This window comes from Ursus maritimus, unplaced genomic scaffold (assembly GCF_017311325.1).
Source record: "Ursus maritimus isolate PB19 unplaced genomic scaffold, ASM1731132v1 scaffold_25, whole genome shotgun sequence".
In the NCBI taxonomy this organism is placed as follows: domain Eukaryota; kingdom Metazoa; phylum Chordata; class Mammalia; order Carnivora; family Ursidae; genus Ursus; species Ursus maritimus.
The window spans coordinates 2103289-2123048 of NW_024425008.1; the positions used below are offsets into that span (position 1 = coordinate 2103289).

General features: G+C 41.6%; 1 protein-coding gene across 4 annotated transcripts in view; it reads left to right on the top strand.

The window, feature by feature from the left end:
* The window catches only part of TRAF3 (TNF receptor associated factor 3), a 108798-nt gene that overhangs the window by 46667 nt on the left and 42371 nt on the right, over positions 1 to 19760 (top strand). For all 4 annotated transcript variants that reach the window (XM_040641381.1, XM_040641383.1, XM_040641384.1 and 1 more), the window contains exon 2: positions 8394 to 8519. The gene's annotated coding sequence lies outside the window, so the exon portion shown is untranslated. The remainder of the gene's footprint in view (positions 1 to 8393; positions 8520 to 19760) is intronic.

Sequence of the window (19760 nt, forward strand, 5' to 3'; positions counted from 1 at the left end):
AATGTAAATGGTAGGTGTCAAGATACTTGATTGGAGTCTTTGAGGATGAAGTGTCTGGCAGGACATGAAGGGAGTGAGAGGGAAGGAGCCAAGGCACAGGAGAAACGGGACTGTGGAACACACGTACAAGCCCACCCCTGTGATGCAGAGGCAGGGTCTTGGCAGGGGAGGGCAGGCCTGCTGCGCCAGGCTGGGTGGGGCAGACTCACACCCAAGGCCAGGTCAGAAGGAGCAGATGGAAGAGGGAATTTTGGGGGGATGCTTCATGAACTCGAACGGTGTCTGATTATTAAATTAATTAGTTTCATGAGTTTGACTATTCATAAAAATTACAGTTTTTAATTTCATAGTCTGTTTCTCCACTAAACTTAATACCATAAAATTTTTAATTAAGGGAAAAGCTTTTTTTGGTCATTACATTTGAAAACATTTTCCTGCACTTGTGCTTTTAGAAAATGAAGTAGACGCAGAATACGTAGAAATGGGCTTATGGTGGAGTTCTTTTATTCTCGCAACTGTGAGAGTCCTTTTGCCTGTGCTTGCCTAGTGCTATCCTGTTGCATTTACTAGAGAGGCGCACCAGCAGGGTGGTGATGCTGCAGAATCTGCAATGATAGTTTGTTGCTTGATTTGCTTTTAATTGAGCTGATGTGTTGAGAACCTTGGCACCTACTTTCACCAGTTAGAAAATTGACTTGGTAGCAGTTGCTGCTGATGGCTATTTCTCGTATACCCCATAATACAAATGTATCACCCCGACCTTGTGTAATTGCCGTATTGTTTTACAGTTATATCTTTGTGTGCGTGTATTTATTTAATAATTGTACAAAGGTTTTAATTTTTTGATTAATTTATTTAAAAAAAATTTTTTTTTAAAGATTTTATTTATTTATTTGACAGAGATAGAGACAGCCAGCGAGAGAGGGAACACAAGCAGGGAGAGTGGGAGAGGAAGAAGCAGGCTCATAGTGGAGGAGCCTGATGTGGGACTCGATCCCATAACGCCGGGATCACGCCCTGAGCCGAAGGCAGACGCTTAACTGCCGTGCCACCCAGGCGCCCCCAAAATTTTTTTATTTTAAATAGGCTCCATACCCAACATGGGGCTTGAACTCACAACCCTGAGATTAAGAGCCTCATGTTCTACCATCTGGGCCAGCCAGGTGCCACAATTATAAGAAAGTTTTTATATTCTTGTAGTATTTCCCTGCCTACAAAGTGGGTATGTGTGGGAATATGTACATATAAGACCTTAGTTGCAAATTGGGTTGCCTAGGTGGCTCAGTCAGTTAAGCGTCTGCCTTGGGCTCAGGTCATGGTTCCAGGGTCCTGGAATCGAGTCCTGCATCAGGCTCCTAGCTCAGCGGGGAGCCTTCTTCTCCCTCTGCCTGCTGCTGCCTGCTTGTGCTCACGCACACTCTGTCTCTCTGACAAATAAATAAAATATTTAAAAAAATACTTTATTGCAAATAGAAGGAATTAGAGCATAAGGTTTCATATCGAAGCATTTTCTGTTTTAAGATATCTCTGAGAAAGAAAACATGTAATTTTCCAGTTCTGATAAACTCTTGTAGTTATATTAGTGTGATGTGCTTAGTAAGAAAGTTACTCCTAAGTCTTTCATTTCTGCCATGATTGAATAACAGGGACCAGACTTACTCTCCACCTGGACCAGATGAGGCAAGTGAGGCACTTGCCTCAGGTGCAGAATTGAAGGTGGCACCAGAAGGCTCAATAATTGAGATTAATATTTTTTTTAGGGGTGCCTCGCTGGCACAGTCAGTAGAGCAGGTGACTCTCTTTTTTTTTTTTTTTTTAAGATTTTATTTATTTGACAGAGAGAGACAGCCAGCGAGAGAGGGAACACAAGCAGGGGGAGTGAGAGAGGAAGAAGCAGGCTTCCAGCGGAGAAGCCCGATGTGGGGCTTGATCCCATAATGCCGGGATCACGCCCTGAGCCGAAGGCAGACGCTTAACGACTGCGCCAGCCAGGCGCCCCAGAGCATGTGACTCTTGATCTCGGGGTTGTAAGTTTGAGCCCCATGTTGGGTGTAGAGATTACTTAAAAATAAAATATTAAAAAAATTTTCTTTTACTTATTCAAAGATTTTATTTATTTTAGTGGGGGGAGGGGTAGAAGGAGAGAGAATCCTCAAGCAGATTCCCTGCTGAGTGCATAGCCCAAAGTGGGGCTTGATTTCATGACCCTGATATCATGACCTGAACTGAAATCAAGAGTCAGAAGCCCAACTGAGCTACCCAGATGCCCCCAAAATAAGCATTTTAATACAGTGCTTTGAGAAAATCAAATCTGATGCAAATAGATCCATAATGAAAAAAATCAAATTTTAAATATAGACAGGAGCAGAATTAATGATTTTCCCTTTTGCCACAGCTCCAGTATGGCTCAGTTCAGCATGGTTACTGATACTATCTTTATTTAAAATTTTAATATTTTTGTTTCTCGTGGATTTTTTTTCATTAATTTTTATTTTTATCTCTGTTACTGAGTTATTTGTTCCTCCCTAAAATTTGTACCTGAGGCAGGTGCCTCACTCACCTGACCCTAGGCCCAAACCTGACTGCCATCTTAACTTGAAAACCAGACGAAATATATGAAATAACAGTTTTAGACTTTGGTCAGCAGACAGGTTAGGACTGTGTTCCCTGACGTAAAAGAAATGAGCTGTACGGTTATTCCAGCCTATTCTCTAGAGCAGGGTCAATGAAATTTTTCTGTAAAGGGCCAGACAGTAAATATCTCAGGCTTTTCAGACCATATGATCTCTGTCACAACTACATACTCAACTCTGTGTCCACCTTCATACTATGTATGTGAATGAATGGGTGTATATGTATTCCAATAAAACTTTATTTAAAAAAAACTGGTAGTAGGTTAGATTTGGCGCCAGGCCATAGTTTGCAAATCTTGGCCTAGAGAGACAGTTTCCACACTGCAGGGCAAGGAGAGAGAAGCCAGAGCCCACTGGCCTTACTGAAGTGACAAATACTCAGTGTTTGGGAGGACAAAGCAGCTAGAATTTGGGTGGGGTGGGGGTAAAGCATAGGAGAGGAAGGGGGCTACTTAGAGAACTCCAGCGATCTGCAAAAGGACCCCCTTGAGATTTTGACTGAATACTGACCAGTGATACATGAGGAGAAATACCTCAAAGCCAGGAAAAGAACCACCAGAAAGGAGTAGACTGGACAATTTGTGGATATCACACAGGGTTGAGATAGTCTGTGTTCCCACCACCTAGGGTAATAGCAGTTACGTCCTTTTAAGGCTTGTTTTTAAGTCTTTGTTAGGGTGGGTTCAGAGCAGCGTTTCCAATTAGGGCATCAGGTAGACTCCCCTCACCTCAGTAATGGGGCTGGATTAGCTCTAGACTACATGGGCTATTGCGGACCTGCCCGGCTGGTTCCAAGTAACAGTTCCCAGAACAAAGTCCCACCTGTATTTATTTATTTATTTATTTATTTATTTATTTATTTATTTTAAAAGATTTATTTATTGACAGAATAAGAGAGAGTGTGCATGGGGGAGGGGCAGAGGAAGAAGGAGAGAGACAATCTTAAGCAGACCCCCCACTGAGCGTGGAGCCCGACACCAGGCTTGATCCCAAGACCCTGAGATCATCATTGAGCCAAAATCAAGAGTCTGCCACTTAACTGACTGAGCCACCCAGGTGGCTTGGTGCCCAAGCCCCAATTATATTTAAAAGGATATGATAAAATCCAGTTCTCAACAGCATAAAAAAATTTCAGTGTCCAGCATCTTATAAAAATCACCAGCCATACAAAGAAGCAAGAAAATATATTAATCAGGAGAAAAATCAACCAATAGAAACAGACCCAAAATAACAGACAAGGACATTAAAATAACTGTTATAAATAAGTCGCACATGTTCAAGAATGTGGAGAAAAAAACATAATTAGCGAAATGAAAAATACAAAAAAAGACAAGTAAAACTTCTAGATGAAAAATAAAATATCTGAAATAAAAAATGTAATAGATTAACAGCAGGTTGGTACTACAGAAGAATAGGTCAGTGAACTTCAAGACATGGCAATAGAAATGATCCAAAATACAGCAAAAAGAATAGAGAAGACTGAAGAGAATAACAGAGCATTTAGGAACTTGTGAGACAAAATCAGCTGTTCTCAGATACGTGTAACTACAGTTCCAAAAGAGGAGGGAATGCAAACAGCATTTGAAGAAATAATGGCTGAAAAAAATATCCAAATTTGATGAAAACTACAAACCACAGAGCTCAAAAACCCCAAATAAAATAAACAAAGAAAACCATATCAGTGTACTGCATAATGATATTATGCTAGTGCTAAAGAGGGGAAAAAAAAAAAAAGGCAAGAAGAAAAGACATTACAGAGGAACAAAGACAGAAATGACAGCTGACGCCTGGTCCAAGCTTGTGCTAGCCAGAAGACAACACAGTGACGTGTTTAAAGCACTGAAAGAAAATCCTGTTAGTTTAGAATTCTGTACCCAGAGAAAATATCTTTCAGAAATAAACGTGAAATCACAATTTCTAGGCCAAGAAAAGCTGACAGAATTTATTGCCAGCAGAACTACACTACATGAAATTTTTAAAGGAAGTTCCAGTAGAAGGAAATGATACCAGATGGAAATTTTTACATAGAGGAGTGAAAAGAACCAGAAATGGTCAATAGATGGATAAATATTCTCATTTTTATTGCTTTTTTTTAAAAAACAGCTATTTAAGGCAAAAATAACAATATATGATGGGCTTTATAAGACTTGTAGAGGTAAATAGATGAAAACAGTAGCACAAAGGGGAGAAATGGAAATACGGTACCACTATACTTAAAGTGGCCTAATAGTATTTGCAGGTAAATTGTGGTAAGTTAAAGATAATTATATCCAGAAAAATCTGTCATCAGTGGGAAAAGAAGGAAACATTAATGCCAATATCAGGGATGTAAAAGAGGGTACCACTACAGACCCTGCAGACATTGAAAGGGTAGTGAGAGTAAAATTGTGAATAATTTTATGCCAATAAATTTGACAACTTAAATAAAACGAAAACATTCCTTGAAAAACACAAACCATCAAAGCTCACTCAAGAAGAAATATCATTACTCTGTGTACGCTGTAAAGAAATTGAATTGGTAATGAAAATCCTTTGGGGCGCCTAGGTGGCTCAGTTAAGCGTCTGCCTTCGGCTCAGGTCATGATCTCAGGGTCCTGGGATTGAGCCCCTCATCGGGCTCCTTGCTCAGCGGGGAGTCTGCTTCTCCCTCTGTCTGCCCCCCCCCCCCGTGCTCTCTCTCATATCCTCTCTCAATTAAATAAAATCTTAAAAAAAAAAAATCCTTGCCTCAAAGAAAACTCCAGACCCAAGTGGTAAATTGTATTAAACAGAGAAGAAGGAATACTAATCTGACAAAAACTTTTCTAGAAAATGGAAGAGGAGGGAGTGTTTCTTATCTCATTCTGTGAGCCAGCACTGCCCTGAAAGCAAGACTAGACAAAAACTTTACAATAAAGGAAAACCACCAAGTGCGTTTGTCATACACACACATCTTCATATATTGTAGCAAATAGAATCTGTATAGAAACCTATAAAAAGGATATTACATAATGATCAAGTGAGGTTTATCTCAGAAATGAAAAATTGGTTTAACACTGGAAAATCAATCCATGTAATCCACCATCTTAATAGATCAAACAGAAAAATAAGAAGCACAGAGATAGAAATGCGGGAAGCACAAAGGGAAGGCAGGAGACACAGGAAGTAGTGACTGACACACATTTGATTGGGTTCTGGAAGGAGAGGAGCGGGGCAGTGCAGAAGCAGTGTTTGAAAAGATAATGGCTGAAATTTTTCTAGAAAGTTAAAAGAAGCCAAACGGCAGTGTTAAGACGTTCAACAAATGACTGACAGGATATCCTAAGTAAAAAGAAATCCACACCCAACCGCGTGGCAGCGAAAAGCACATGATTACCTACATACAAAGGAACAGCAGGCAGCCTCTCAGGCCAGCAAGGAGAGCCACACAGCACGTGGAGTGATACCTTTCAGTACGAGAAAGGAAAGGATTCTCTCTCTAACCAAATGATTGAATGTTACAAAAAACGGTGACAAAAATACGTGCACGTGTGTAAACACACAATGGTAGGATATAAGCTGGAAATATGATGAATGGAGATGATATTTTAAAGTCCTTGCTGTCCAGGAGAAGGGTAAAGATACAGTGGCCTTTGAGAAGAACGTGCACGTTGTAATTTCTAAAGTAATCATTAAAAGAATAAAAACCGGACCTGTAGCTTCTAGATGACCGGGAAACTGGGATTGGAATGACAGCAATCCTGAAGAGGTAGACAGCCTCTGGTAAATAGTAGAACTAAATCTACGTATGCGGAATGGCTTCCAATGTAAACAGAGTAAATTTTCCGTTTAAAAGGCAAAGATAACCGAGATTTTTTTTTAAATCCCAACTATATGTTGTTTACAAGAGATTCATCTAAAAGGACTCAGAAATGTTGAAAGTGAAATGATGACAAAAATAAACTATGCAAACACCAAGAGCAAGATTGTGTAGTGTTAGACAAAATGTACTTTAAGGCAAAAAGCAGGACTAGAGTGTCATTTCACATAATATGGTGGGCAACTCTAGGTCCTGTAACAAAATAAAGAGCTTATTATAAACAAGTTCGTTTCTTGCTCACACGAAGTCCAGGATAGGTAGTCCTAGTTGGCAAATTGCTTTCCACATATTCAAGTTCTCTGGAAAAGAGAATCTCTTGTAGTCCCAGAGGAGGAAGAAAAGACTTCATTAATTTTGACTCTGTATGTTCACAGGGAGAAAGCAGCTCTGACCAGGGAATAGGATGCTCTCCCCGGCCAGGCCTGACTGACACGTGCTCGCCTGTGCCTGGGGCTGGAGTCAGTGACTCTGGAAGCAGGTGGACTGAAATTAGGGAGTTCATTAACCTGATGAGAAATCTTAGCACAGTAACCATTGGAAAAACGAACAGGTGCTTATTGCAAAATTAAATTTGCTTTGCAGCAGGGGTATCTGGGTGGCTGGGTTGGGTAAGCATCTGACTCTTGATCTCAGCTCTGGTGTTGATCTCAGGGCCCTGAGTTCAGGCCCTGTGTTGGGCTCCACACTGGATTTGAAGCCTACTTTTTAAAAAAATTGCATTGCAGCAATTGTCAGATGTAAAATTCTTACAAATGTAAGAAATGTAAATGTAAAAAGTTCTTTTTTTTTTTTTAAGAGATAGAGACCGAGGGTGGGGAGGGAGAGTGAGAATCTAGAGCAGGCTCCACGCCCAGCACATAGTTCAAAACAAGGCTCTATCTCATGGTCATAACCTGAACCGAAATGAAGAATCAGACACTTAATGGACTGAGCCACCCAGGCACCCCTATTCAAAATAATTATAAACTATGTAACAAAGAATTCTTAGGATACCACTACACAGACACTCAGTTAGCAAGAATTAAAAGCCTGACAAGTCTTGTTGAAGAAGTTGAGCACCAGAAACTCTCTCTCATACACTTATGGTGGGAATATAAATTGTTACACCTGCTTTGGGAAATAGTTTGGCTTTATGTAGCAAAGGTGAATATGAACGTATCCAGTAACCAGCAGTCCCATTCGAAGTCTGTACACCAGAGAAATACATGCTCACATGCTGAAGATAGCTGCACCAGGAAGATGTTAGCAGTGCGTCTTTGCTCCAAAGCAGAAACTACCCAGGGGACAGGGGACTGGATAAGTGAATTATGGTGTATTTACACAGTGGAATACTACTCAGCAATGAAAATCAATGGCAGGTATAGCAGCAGAGGTGGAGTGAAAAAAAATCAAGACAGAAGAATATACACAATAGAATCCTGTGCATACAAAGTTCACATGTTGGAAAAATAAGCTGTACAGTGCTGCCCACCGGGCGGTGCGTCTGGAGGAACTAAGGAAGCGATAACCGTAGGGGGCAGGGCGGTTGCCGCTCACAGGAGAGGATGGGGTTTGGGGTGGGAGAGAGGTCTCCAGCCTTTTTGGGGTTTCAGCCGTGTTCTGTTCCTTCCTTGGCCTGGATGGCAGTTGGACTAGTGTTTGTGTCCCGAACATACGTGTTGCCTGTGCTTTTTGTGTGCGTGCAATAATTCATGATAAAAGTTATTTTAAAATTAAAACAGTCTGAAGATATCCAGACTTTGTAGTTTGTGTCCAACTCAAAAAATGTGGAAAATCCAAAGCACATGTTTCTATAGAGTGGTAAAAATGTTTAAACTTCTTTCTTGATCATGTTTTTTTAATTTACATTTTTGAAATTCTATTTTTAAAATCTTTAAAAATGTTCCCAGTGGAGTTGACCGAGTATTATTCTTACTCCCCAGGTAAGAGACTTCACTACATTCTTTGAAGAAGGATAAGATTGTCGCTGCTTCGCTTCTTTCTTTACCGAAGTCTCTTCCTCCCAGACCGAGCTTTGCCGTATTTTCCTTGCAGCATATGACACACGGGTACGTCACTGGAAATTTTTCATTTGTATAGATTTCTTATTGCAGCTGGATCTTGTTTGCTTTTCATAAAAATAAAGTGATTAACACACATCCTGAACTTACTCATTTTTGGCTTTAGCAGGCAGTTTCACTCTGTGACAGATATATTTGAGTATCTTTTGCACACGTGGCACCGTATTTTGGTGTGTGTCTAACCTTATTTTTATTTCTCATTTTTTTTGAACCAACGTTACACTTTGAGAATAATCCACCTTAAGCCTGATGGCCCAGTAATGATGAATGTGTTTGAAACCCAGGGCGGGGGTAGGGGTTTCTGCCTCATAGGGCGCCCTTCCCAGCAGGATGCTTACTGCAGTGAGGGCGCCAGTGGCCCAGGCTGGAGGCCTACTCAGCTCAGCATTGCGTCTTTGATGCTTGAACTGTTTGCTCTGTAACCATCGTTCTCTAGGAGTTTGAAAGGAAACAAAATGCCCTGTGTTTTTTAGTCTCTAATTTGTTTTCGAGTGGCACTTTATACTTGAAATTAAGAACTCTTTAATATGTTAGAACAGTAAAATGAATATAAAATAGGTTTGAGGGGCGCCTGGGTAGCGCAGTCGTTAAGCCTCTGCCTTCGGCTCAGGGTGTGATCTCGGTGTTCTGGGATCGAGTCCCACATCGGGCTCCTCCGCTGGGAGTCTGCTTCTTCCTCTCCCACTCCTCTGCTGTGTTCCCTCTCTCGCTGGCTGTCTCTCTGTCACATAAATGAATAAAATCTTTTAAAAAAAAATGGGTTTGAAATATTTGCATCCAAAGTGAGATTTAATATACAGCTATTTTTCATAAATTCTTAAGTATCAAGAAAACTGCTATTTAAAAAAATCATTCATAATCACAGGACCACTCAGTTTTGCCCCATCGTCTGAGTTTTTTCAGTTTGTGTGGAGCAGGGTTCCAACAGTGGTAGCTAGCGGATGCGGCCCTTGGGTCTCCTCCATCGCTCGACGGCCCCTCCCTGCCCCTTTTCTTCTGTGCATTTTCTGGGTTGCTTCTTTGTAGTCAGATGTTTCCCTGTGTTGACTTCTGCCCTTTCCACTGAGCGTGTTCTTCTGCCCTCTGCATCTCCTGTGACGTGGTGGGTAGATCAGCGGCTTGCCCGCGTCCCGCCGGGCCTTGGAGCGCAGGCCCTGCAGAGGCTGGTGTGTGCCCTCAGCAGGACGCCCGCGTCTTCGTGGCTCGGGGCCAGTGCTGCTCGGTGCCTGGCCTCAGTCACTGGAAGTTGTGAAATGATGGTGTTACATGCTTTGTCATTTACTTTGCCTTGAGTAGCTAAAATACTTCGATAGATAGAAACTTCCCCTCCCTAAGTATTTGGTTACCTCGAGGGGCAGTTCAAATAGGAAAGGGAGCATAAATGCCAGTTGTTCCTCTTTATCAGGTCTCAAAACAATGAGATGGTTCTACGGCCACTCCCCAAGTGACCAATGACTGTTTTTAGTAGCGTGACAAACTCATGAATTTAGACCTCTGTGGTATGTTTTAATCCCTCGCAGTTAAGATCCTTATCGATGCTGCCATTGAGCCACTGTGGCAAGTGGAGCCTCGTTTGAGTGGGCTCCTTTGTCGTTTGACGTGCCCCGCACTTTTCCTTCCCTTGCTTTCTGCTGTGGTAACAGGTTCCAGATTGCTTTTAAACTTCTTTGCCCCAGACCTGGCATTGCCTCTTTCTCCGAGCAGCTCTGGTTCCCTTTTGTAGAAAATGTTATCTTGAAACCACACTCTGGGCACTGGTGATACTCACTGCTACAGGGCTGGTTATTGTTTCCAGGCCTTTTGGACGGACAGCCTGGCAAATACGCTTTTTAAGTGAAAATATCATGAGTTCATACTGATGTTTATTTCAGATTTAGTATTATTGGGTTTTTACTTCTTGTGTTTATGTCTCTTTTCTCTAATGCTGAAAACCTTGGTTCCTAACATTAGCATCTCTACTTGTTTTATCCTATAAAATCTATGTGATAGTTTTAGAATAACAATACCAGCATATTAACCAGCAATATGATTCGTGAAAACAGTTTAGGGTTTTCTGCAGGGTTTTTTGTCCTTAGAGTAAACATCCCTAGGGATGTTTTGCTAAATTAAGTTTTAATTTCACTGAGCCAGCCCCTTTGTGTGCCAGCAACTTGTTTACACAGTCATATTTGTTTTTTATTTGTATTTGAAGGAGTAGCTTCTTTTAAAATTTTGTTGTAAGTTTATAAAACATTTTCATTTTTCCTGGGGCGACTGGGTGGCGCAGTCGTTAAGCGTTTGCCTTCGGCTCAGGGCGTGATCCCAGCGTTCTAGGATCGAGCCCCATATCAGGCTCCTCCGCTAAGAGCCTACTTCTTCCTCTCCCACTCCCCCTGCTTGTGTTCCCTCTCTCGCTGGCTGTCTCTCTCTGTCAAACAAATAAAATCCTTAAAAAAATAAAAAATAAAACATTTTCGTTTTTCCAAATCAAGATTAAATATTTTCAGAAATCAGGCTTCCATGCCTAATCTTTTTACCCTGTTTCTTCCTTCCTCCATAGGTAACGTATCTATTTTTAATAGAAGTATGTATGTGCACACAGTCCTCTTTCTTAGAAATTGGTAGCATACAATACATCTTTCCTCCATCTTGTTTTTGTTTTTTAAACTTAAACAGCACGTCGTGAGGCCCACAATGTGGTATACAGGGATTGTCCTCATTCTTTTTTGTACAGCTGTATAGTATTCCATCATGTTGGATGTGTTACAGAAAAAAGCTTATTTTTCAAAGTGTGTTGGCTTTAGTCCATGTATGTTTCTCCTGTGTATGAATGTCATCAGTTTTGCGCTTTAATCAGTTGCCAATTTCTTAGTAATTTGGGGACCCTGCAAGCACACTGGTTGTCTATGCCTGGTTTTCCTTATGTGTAAAATGTGAGGTTGGGACTAGAAGCTCAAGATAGGTTATTTAAGCTGACAGACTGCAGGTAAGTGAAGTGAATCTAAGAGCATTTCCGTAGCAACAGAATGTGCACCCTGGGGCTCCTGGCTGGCTCAGTCGGTGGAGTGTGCAGCCCTTGATCCTGAGCCCGTGTGGCGTCTGGACATTACTTAAAAAAATAAAATAGAATCTTAAAAAAAAAAAAGACATACGCCCTGTATCCACAGAGGTGGTGGTGCCAGGGAGTTAGACCGGGAGCGTCGAAGCCAGCAGGTCTCGGTCAGTAAATGGGTGTCGGAATCAGGGAGGCAGGGATGGTTCTGCTGAGGCGGCCGGCTCGGGGCTGGTGGCGCTCCCTGAGGTACGAGCAGGCTGTGGTGGCGGAGGCAGAGATGTGTCAGATAGGAGTGGGAAGCACCAAGAATGGCAAAGTCCATGCTGGCTGCGTTAAATACGAGGGGCCTGTGTAGCAGGACAGACTGAGCGAGGTGGTCTGGGAGCTCAGGAAGCGCGGTGCTGCAGTGCTCAGAGTAGAGGCTCGTGGGCACAGGTCTGCTGCGTGAGGCCTCGGGATTGGCCGGCATGAGTGTGCGGAGGAGAAGGTCCACGTCGGCACCTGAACAGCCCCTGGGCTGCCTTTGAACCACCGGCGGAAATGGGGGAGGCTGCCCGAGAGATGGGGGGCGTTGACATAAGAGCCAGTGCTTTGTGAAATCTCATGCTTTGTTCTAAAAGTTGATTTAAATATTGTAATCCAGTCCTTCATGTGGCCACGTTTTATGTTTTTCACTCATATTTTCAAGTAAAGTTGATGCTCCGGGGAAATGAAGCTTATCACACGCGTGCAGCTGCCTCTGCGTGGGCTCAGCCCGAGGGCCGCGTCCACCTGGATGTGGCTCTTTGTGGCTTGTGAGCGCACTGGTCCCTCAGCCTGTCTCCCTCCCAGACGCCGGGACTCTGGCCCTGGGCCAGGAGAGGTGCAGCTTCTTTGCACAGTTGGGGTTGAATGAGTGCTTTAAAAAAATCCCTAAATCAAGGGATATTGGCAGTGCTGGGCCTCGCATAGCTATTGTTTTCCTGAAGGATTGAAGACCAAGTTTTACACTGGGGTTTAAGCTGGTTCTTTTTCAGCTGTGAGCCTGTGGCCGGCTGTCTGTCCTGCCCTCAGCGCCCCACCCCCCGGTCTCTCTCTTTTTCTCTCTCTGAAGTGAGGCTTTTCATAAGTGATTATGATCTGCCTGTTTGTTTGGAGAAGAGTCGAGTGTCCTCTCTTCTTTACTTTACCAGTGTGTCAGCCACAGGCCCTCTGTGCCAGCACAGCATTTGGCATCAGGTACCGTGGAAAGAGCCTGTGCTGAAATGTTCGCATAAACATGGATTGCCAGAAAACTTTTTTTTTTTTTTTAATCAACAGGGCACACCTGTCTGTTATGGTTTTCTCTCTTCTCCTTTTATTGGCATTGCTTAGATGATACTTCGAATTTCCCTGCTGGGCTTGATGTCGAGCTCGTTTTCCTACATCCATGTTGTGTTTAGTACTTTCTTGCTGGCAGGAGCCATTTTCTTTGTTTATCTGATGCTTCCCTTTTTTGGTTTTCCCCGGGCTTTCCAGTTCTTGGAACACCCTTTTGTCAGCAGATGTGCTTTGGTTTCCAATTTCCAATCTCCGAGGAAGATGTGGCTCAACTTAAATCACAAGTAGGAGATAAATCGTTGGAGTAGTGAAGGCGTAGAGGAAAGGCAGAGGCATCCAGTCCAGCTCTTTGCTGTATTCCTAAGTAGGGATATGCCTCAGCTGTGAGAGAGGGCTTCCTGTGGAGCTGACTAGAAACCAAAATTTTGTGAAAAGATGATTTTCTCAAATAGAAGTTTTTGCATTTGGATAAAAATATGGCCTCAAAATGTAATAAATTCATGCCTAAACCTGTAACAGAAGTAAATAATGTAATAATAGAGTAGTAATTCTACTCAGAGGACATGGCAGAGTGGGAGTTCTAGAACAAGAAGGTCATGCGCTGGGGCAGGCCCTGGTCCTTGGAGCGGCTCTGGCCACCACCGCCGAGGCTGCTGCTTCCCGGTGCTTTCTGCACTTGGCTCCTCTTCTGCTCCCCAGGGTGCAGACTCCCCCGGCGCCATTTCTCGGTCAGGTTCCTTCCCAACCTTATAGTTTCCATTGTGCTCTCCATTGTGCTCTCTTTGCTTCATGGATCTGTGGTTTCTGTTCAGCAGAACATCTTTCTTGATGTGTGTGGAAGCAGAGATCCTCTTTCCACATGTGATGCTGAAAAGGTGAGGTGTTAGCAGTAGCCTCAGGTTCTTATCACTCGCGTGGCCTGGCACGCTGACCAGAGGCACGTGTGTCCACTCTGGGTGTTGTAACCCCCAGGCTGCTTCCCTAGACTGGCCTGTCCAACGTTAGTCCACTTGTGCCCGAGAGTCGCCCTTCCTCCACTACCTCTTTAATACATGGGACTAAGTTTGCATTAGTTTTCTTCAACACAATTATTGGAAATATTACAGGATTTAATTAACCTATAATTGTCACATCTAAGCTTTAGAGCTAAGGTAGAATTTAACTATTTTTATACCCATGTATAAGCAAGTGAAATAAAGATATGTATATTTAAATCAAGAAACCTAGTCAGAGGTTTTCATGATCACATATTTTGGAAAGTTCCAAATATGTGACTTTCCTAACATTGCTACTTCTGGTGCTCAGCCTATGCGTGGAGCACATGGTGGGATTCTTGGCCTGTCTGTAGTTTGGTGTGGATGTCCAGATGCAGTTGCAGATTAGAAATTGTCATCACAAATGGAAAAATTTAGCATTTTCAGTAAATATGTTTGTAGGAACTTTCTTTTTACAGTGGTTTTTAGTTTGGAGGCCTTTGAACACGGTATCAGCTTTTGTACCTATACTTACACCAGATACTGTTGTTCCAGCCTGGCCGGCTCCAGTGGATGCCCACTTACCGTGTGCATGGGCACTCAGCAGGGTGCTGTTGACATTGGCACTCGTCCTTTGATCACTTATTTCTTCTTATTTCTATTTGATTTAAAACATTATTAGCTCAAGTTAGTTTTTCAGTGCTTTCTAATATCTTTACCCCTCTCAACTTTTAATTTTTTTTAAGATTTATTTTTTTTTGAAAGAGAGAAGGAGAGCACACACAAGCAGGGGAAGGGGCAGAGGGAGAGAGAGAATCTCAAGCAGACTCTGTGCCAAGTGCAGAGTCTAACACAGCGCTCGGTCCCAGGACCCTAAGATCATGACCTGAGCCAAAATCAAGAGTCAGACACTGAACTGACTGAGCCACCCAGGCACCCCTCAACTTTTAATTTTTTTATTAAAATACATACAGTGATGTGAAATTCTTTGAATCTAAATATGGACAGAATTGTATTACATCAGGTTCAGATGTGCTAGCCATTTTTTTATGTCGTTACTGCTATTATTATTTTTCTGCTTGGGATTGTTGAGGAGTGGTTATTACGTTATACTACATTACATTTTTTAATAAGAAAAAAAATTTATTTAAACCATTTATAGTTCAACGGTTTTTAGTATATTCACAGTGCTTTAAAATACCAGCACTAATTCCAGAATATTTTCATTCTTCCCAAAAAGAACTCTGTAACCACTAAAAGTTACTGCCCGTTATTTTCCCTTTGCCCCAGTGCCTGGTAACCACTAATCTCCCTTCTCTCAGTTTGCCTATTCTGGATATTTCATGTAAATGGAATCATATGGTATGTGGCCTTTTGTTTCCGACTTCTCTTATTTAGCACAATGTTTTTAGGGTTCATTCTTGTTGTAGCACATCTCAGTATTTCGTTCCTTTTTATGGTGAAATAATAGTATATTGTGTGGATAGACCACATTTTGTTTATCTGGTCCTCTCTTTCTGGGCCCCCTTGGGCTATTAATACTTTCTGTTTATTATGAATATTGCTGCTGTGAGCATACGTGTACAAGTCTTTGTGTAAACATGTGTTTTTGATTCTCTTGGATATATACATAGGAGTAGAATTTCTGGGTCAAATGGCGACTGTTTAACTTTTTGAGGAACTGACAAACTGTTTGCCACGGTGCCAGCACTATTTTGCTTTCCCTCCAGCGGTATATGGGGGTTCCAGTTTCTTTTATGTCCTCACCAACACTTGGAATTTTCCATTTTCTTTTATTATAGCCCTCCTAGTGGCTGTGAAGTAATATCTCATGAGGGTCAGTCTTTTTTTTAAACATTAATTTTTTCTAGTTGACATAAAATTCACACAACATAAAACCAACCATTTTAAAGTGAACAATTCATGCCATTTAGTACATTCTCAGTGTTGTATAACCACAACCGATGTGTGGCTCCAAAACATCTTCATTACCCCAAAAGGAAGCCCCATATCCATTAAGCAGTTAGCCCCTTGCTCTTCCCTCAACCCCTGGCAACGACCAGTCTGCTTTGTTTCTCTATGGATTCACCTATTCTCTGTATTTCCTATAAATGGATCACACACTGTGTGATCTTTTGTTTCTGATATCTTCCATTGAACATAACGTTTTCCAGGTTCATCCATGTTATAGGCTGTATCATTGCTTCGTTTCTTTTTATAGCTGAACAATATTCTATTGTATGGAGATCCCACATTTTGTTATTCCATTCATCTGTTGATGGACATTTTGGTTTTTTCCACCTTATGGGTATTGTGAATAGTGCTGCTGTGAGCATGAGTGTACATGTGTTTGAGTACCTGTTTTCACTTCTTTTGGGTGTACCTAAGAGTGGTATCACTGGGTCATATGGTAATTCTATGTTTAACGTTTGAGGAACCACCAGATTGTTTTCCACAGCAGCTGAACCATTTTGTGTTTCCATCAGCAGTGTATGAAGGTTCCAATTTCTCCACATCCTCATCAATGCTAGTTATTTTACCTTTTTTTTTTTTTTAAGATTTTATTTATTTATTCGACAGAGATAGAGACAGCCAGCGAGAGAGGGAACACAAGCAGGGGGAGTGGGAGAGGAAGAAGCAGGCTCATAGCGGAGGAGCCTGATGTGGGGCTCGATCCCACAATGCTGGGATCACGCCCTGAGCCGAAGGCAGACGCTTAACCACTGTGCCACCCAGGCGCCCCTATTTTACCTTTTTAAAAGAATTAAAGCCATCCTGGTTGGTATGATGTGGTAACTCATTGTGGTTCTTATGTGTATTTCCCTAGTGACTAATAATGTTGAGCATCTTTTCATGTGCTTGTGGGCATTTCTGTATCTTCCTTGGACAAATGTTTATTCATATATTTTGCCCATTTTTCAGTTGGGTTGTTTGTCTTTTAGTTGTTGAGTTGGAAGTGTTCTTTATGTATTTAGAATAGTAGACCCTTATCAGATATGTGGTTAGCAGATATTTTCTCCCATTTTGTGTCTTTTTGTATTCTTTTTTTTTTTTTTTTTTAATTTTTATTCATTTATTTGAGAGAGAGAGAGAGCGTGCACACCTGCATGAGCCGGGGTGGGGAGAAGAAGGGGGAAGCAGACTCCCTGCTGAGTAGGGAGCCCAATGCCAGTCTCGTTCCCAGGACCCAGAGATCATGACCTGAGCCAAAGGCAGCCGCTTAACCTATTGAGCCACCCAGGCACCCCGTCTTTTCATATTCTTGATAACACCCTTCTATGTGCAGAGGTTTTCGAGTTTGGTGAAGTCCAGTTTATCTGTTTTTTCTTCTGTTGCTTGTGCTTTGGTGTCATATCTAAGAATTCTTTGCCAAATCCAAGGTTATGAATATTTGCCCCAGTGTTTTCTTCTAGGAGTTTTTTGTGTTCTCTCTTACATTTTAGTTGGTAATCCCATTTGATCCTAGTTTATATATATAGAGTGATATAAGGGTCCAGGTTCATTCTTCTGCCTGTGGTTACCCAGTTGTCCCAGAGACTTTTTTTTTCCACCACTAAATGGTCTTAGTATCTTTATCAAAAATCATTTAGCCATAGATATACGGGTTTATTTCTGGACTCTCAGTTGTATTTCGTTGGTCTATACGTCTGTCCTTATGCCAGTATTATACTGTTACGATTACTGTAGTTTTGTAGTAGGTTTTGAAGTAGTTAGTTTGAGAGGTGTGAGTCTTCCAACTTCATTTTTGTTTTTCAATGTTGTCTTGGCTCTTTGCAGTCCCTTGCAATTCCAAATGAATTTGAGGATCAGATTTTTCATTTCTGTCAGAGAAAGGCCATTAGAGCTTTGATGGGGATTGCATTGCATCTTTAGATCACTTTGGGTAGAGTATTAGGGTTCTCCAGAGAAACAAAACCTGTGTGTGTGTGCACACATGCGTGTGCACATGCATGTGTAGAAAGATATATTTATTATAAGGAATTGGTCTCACTGTTACGGAGGCAAGCAAGTCCCAAGATCTGCAGGGTTAGTTGGCAACCTGGAGAACCAGGAGAGCCAATGGCTTAGTTCCAGCCTGAATCTGAAGACCTGAAACCGTAAGAGCCAGTGGTATAGTTCCTGTCCAAAGGCCGGCAGGGTCAAAATCCAGAAGAGCTGATATTTCAGTTCGGATCCAAAGGCAGGAAAAAAGCCCATGTCTCAGTTTGAAGGCGGTCGGATAGAAAGAGAATCCTCCTTACTTGGAGGTGAGTCAGCCTTTTTGTTCTATTCAGGCCTTTGACTGATTGGATGATGCCTACCCATATTGGGGAGGATAGTGTGCTTTACTCAGTCTACCAATTTAAATGTTAATCTCATCCAGCATGCTTACAGAAACACATAGAAATAATGTTTGACCAAATATCTAGGCACCCCATGGTCCAGTCACATTAACACATAAAATTAACCAAGAAGTAGTATTGCCATTATAACAATATTAAGTCTGCTAATCCATGTACATGGACTTGCTCTGGAGCTAACAAATGTCTTGCTGCTTAATTGTGTCTTCTTTAATCTCAGCAATTGTTTTATAGTTTTCAGTGAACAAATCTTTTACCTCCTTGGTTAAATTTATTCCTAGTATTTTATTCTTTTGGATGCTATTGTAAATGGAATTGCTTTTTAATTTCCTTTTTGGATTGTTTATTACTGTTGTATAGAAACACAACTGATGTTTGTGTGTTAATCCTGTACTCTGCAACTTTGGTGAATTCCTTTATTAGCTCTAGCTGTTTTTCTTCTGAATTCTTTGGGATTTTCTATATGTAGGACCATGTCATTTGTAAATAGAAATTATTTTACTTCTTTCTTATTTGGATGCCTTTTACTTCTTTTTCTTGCTCTGGCTAGAGCTTCCAGTATAATGTTGAATAGCAATGGTGAAAGCATACATCCTTCCCGTTCTTGCTGATCTTAGGGCGAAAGCTTTCAGTCTTTTGCCATTAAGTGTGAGTTTTTTTATAGATATCCTTCATCTTGTTGAGGTAGTTCCCTTTTTTTCTTGGTTCTCTGAGGATCTTTATAATGAAAGGGTGTTAGATTTTTGTCAACTATTTTTCTTCTACATCAATTGAGATTAGTGTGTCTTTTTCTCCCTTGTTCTATTAATGTGGTATATTACATTGATTGATTTTCTTACACTGAACCACTCTTGTCTTCCTGGGATAAATCCCACTAGGTCATGGTGTATAATACCTTTAATATGCTGTCGGATTCAGGTTTTCGTATTTTGTTGTTGTTGAGAGTCTCCTTCATTTTTGAAGAATACTTTTGCTAGATATAGCCTTTTAGTTATTTTTTTTTTCATTCAGTCCTTTGAACATGTCATGCCGTTGTCTTCTGTCCTCCATGACTTCTGACGAGGTGCCAACTGTTACTCTTATTAAGGAAATCCTTGTATGTGTGGAGTAGCTTCTCTCTAGCTGCTTTCAGAATTTTCTCTTTGTTTTTCCACAGTTTGATTACAATGTATATTAGTGTGGATTTCTTTGAGTTTAGCCTGTATGGTGTTGAGCTTCCTGGATGTGCAGATTAATATTTTTCATCAACTATGGGATGTTTTTGGCCACTATTTCTTCAAATATTCTTTCCAACCCTTTCTCTCCCTCCTCTCCTTTCTGGAATTCCCCTAATGTATATGTTGGTGTGATTGATAATGCCCCACAGGTCTCTGAGGCTCTGTTCATTTTTCTTTTTTTCTTTTTTTTTTTTTTTAAGATTTTATTTATTTGATAGAGATAGCCAGCGAGAGAGGGAACACAAGCAGGGGGAGTGGGAGAGGAAGAAGCAGGCTCATGCCGGAGGAGCCTGATGTGGGGCTCGATCCCATAACGCCGGGATCACGCCCTGAGCCGAAGGCAGATGCTTAACCGCGGTGCCACC